At 37.3% G+C, this 2,934-nt stretch overlaps 1 non-coding gene across 1 annotated transcript; it reads left to right on the forward strand.

The window, feature by feature from the left end:
- The first annotated feature begins 1,729 nt into the window (after nucleotides 1-1,729).
- LOC111532336 lies at nucleotides 1,730-1,846 on the forward strand. Its single transcript, XR_002728513.1, has one exon. It is a non-coding gene; the product is annotated as a U5 spliceosomal RNA (small nuclear RNA).
- The last annotated feature ends 1,088 nt before the right edge of the window (nucleotides 1,847-2,934 follow it).

Consider the following 2,934-nt stretch of genomic DNA (forward strand, 5'->3'; position numbering starts at 1 on the left):
TAATGCTAAAACAAAATTCACCAAACAGCATGTCATCTACAGTCAAAGAGGTAAATTAAAAAAAAAAAAAAAAAAAGGCTAAAAGAGGTGCCTCCAAGCACTTTGAGAGTAGTGTCTGCTTTTCTTATCTGTTTTAAAATAACACAACTATAGAATTGTTTGATTCTTAAATCTATGTGCCTGTATGTATAACTTTAATAAAAATAAAAACAAGCAATAACAAAAAAGCATTTTTTTAATGAAAGGACATAGAGAAAATATTTGCAGTGGCTATAGTTAACGAAGGACTTATATTTAGACTATATAAAGAAGTTTACAACTCAATAAGAAGACAAGCAACCCGATTTTAAAACTGGCAAAAGATTTAACAGATGCTTTAAAGAGAAATTAGATGAATAGCCAATGAACACATAAAAAGATGTTCAACATCTTTAGCCATGGGGAAATGCAAATTAAAACTATAATGAAATACTACTACAGACCAAGTGGAATGGGTAAAAAGTTTTGTAAAAAGACTTACAATACCAAGCGTTGGCAAGGATGTGAAGAACGAAATTCTATATATTGCTGGTGAGAGTATAAAACAGAACAAATACTTTGGAAAATAGTTTGGCTTTATACAATTAAACATAAACTTTCCTTATCACTCATCAATTCCACTCCTAGGTAATTACCCAGAAAGAATAAAAACACATGTCCCCAGAAAATATTTGTGTGCAATATTCATAGTAGCTTTATTCATAATAATTCAAACCTGTGGGAAAAGCCCATAATGTTTAGCAATAATAAGTGAATAAACAAATTGTGTTATGTTCATACCATCAAAAGAACTGCTGATACTCGCAACAACATGAACACATCTCAAAATTATTATGCTGAGAAGAAAAGAAGCCAGACACAGAAGACTGCATACTGTATGGTATCACGTGTATGAAGAAGTTCTAGAGCAGGCAAAGCTAATTTATATAGAAACCAGATCAGTGGTGACCTGGGGAGAGAGTGAGAGAGGGTATTCTGGCTGGTATTGACTACAAAAGAAATAAATGATGGATATACTCTGTATGCTTTACACTCCATATAAAGTAGGATGTACTCTATATAAGTAAATGGATAGAAACGTGTACATCCACTGCATATACATATATAGAGTAGATGGAATAGATGGATACTTCATCTCATACATGGATATACAGTTGACGCTCGAACTGTGCAGGTCCACTTATAAACAGATTTTCTTCTGGCTCTGCCACCCCTGAGACAGCAAGATCAGCCCTTCCTCTTCCCCTTCAGCCTACTCAACATGAAGACAATGAGGATGAAGGCTTTTATGATGATTCACTTCCACTGAATGATAGGAAATATATTTTCTCTTTCTTATGGTTTTCTTAATAACATTTTCTGTTCTCTAGCTTACCTTAATGTTAGAATACAGTATATAATACATATGACATGCAAAATTTGTGTTGTTTATGTTATAGTAAGGCTTGTGGTAAACAGTAGGCTATTAGTATTTAAGTTTTGGAGAAGACAAAAGTTATATATGGATTTTCAACCTCATTGGAGGGTCAGTACCTCTGATCCCCATGCTGTTCAAGGGTCAACCATATTCTATATTTTAATTAGGATGATAGTTACAGAAGTGTATGTATTTGTCAAAACTGACCAAATTGTTCACTTAAAATATATGCATTTTATTGTTTGCAAATTATACTGTAATAAAAGTTAAACAATGCTCTAGTTTCTCTTCAGATCATATAAGTCTTTTGCCTTTTACTAAAGATTCCCATGGAGAGGAACACCTCAGAGTTTTTTAATTAATTTTTTGAGGTCTTGCTTTTGCAGGGCTAACCATTAAAAAGAAAAGTCAAGCAAATTTTTGAAAGAAGCAAGTTAAAATTGAAGTTAAAAACAGAATATGTGGACCAGGCACTGTGGCTCACACCTGTAGTCCCAGCAGTTTGGGAGGCCAAGGAGGGCAGATCACTTGAGATCAGGAGTTTGAGACCAGCCTGGCCAACATGCTGAAAACCCCTCTCTTCTAAAAACACAAAAATTAGCTGGGCATGGTGGCTCAGACTTGGAATCCCAGCTACTCTGGAGGCTGAGGCATGCGAATCTCTTGAACCTAGGAGGTGGAGGTTGCAGTGAGCCAGTATTGTGCCACTGCACTCCAGCCTGGGCGACAGACTGACTCTGTCTCAAAAAAAGAAAGGAAGGAAGGAAGGAGGGAGGGAGGGAAGGAAGGAAGGAAGGAAGGAAGGAAGGAAGGAAGGAAGGAAGGAAGGAAATCAGCCAGGCATAGTCTCAGCTACTAGGGAGGTTGAGGCAAGAGAATTGCTTGAACCCAGGAGGTGAAGGTTGCAGTGAGCTGAGACTTCATATCAAAACACACACATACACACACACACACACACACACCCTGAATAGGTGGGTTTAAATGAAGATTAAATCCAACAGGGAAAATAGGTAAGTTGGAATATCAAGAAACGATCTAGAGCGCAGCGCAGAAACAAAGAAAGAAAAGCTAAAAGATGTGAAAAAGAGGGTAAGAAGGACTAAAACATGCTCAGACTGGAGTTCCGTTAGGAGAGGAGTGAGAAAACGCGCTAACTGACACCACAGGAGCAGAGACGCATCCTCACTGGGCCTCCCCCAAATTGCAAATTCATGAGCAAAACAAAGCACTGTTGTTTTAGGCCACTACATTTAGGTAGTTTTTTATGAAGCGGTAGATAACTGGAATAAGTTGTGATACCAGGAGTGTGATGTTGCTGTATTAAAACACACACACACACAACAAAAAACAAAAAACACAAAACCCTAAAAATGTAACATTGACTTTGGGACCAGATGGTGAGTGGAAGCCAAAAGGGTTTGCAGAGGCTGCTGGTGAGGACTTAAAGAAATGCAAGAGAGGCTTATCGGAATGTAGGA

This window comes from Piliocolobus tephrosceles, chromosome 15 (genome assembly GCF_002776525.5).
Source record: "Piliocolobus tephrosceles isolate RC106 chromosome 15, ASM277652v3, whole genome shotgun sequence".
Classification (NCBI taxonomy): Eukaryota; Metazoa; Chordata; class Mammalia; order Primates; family Cercopithecidae; genus Piliocolobus; species Piliocolobus tephrosceles.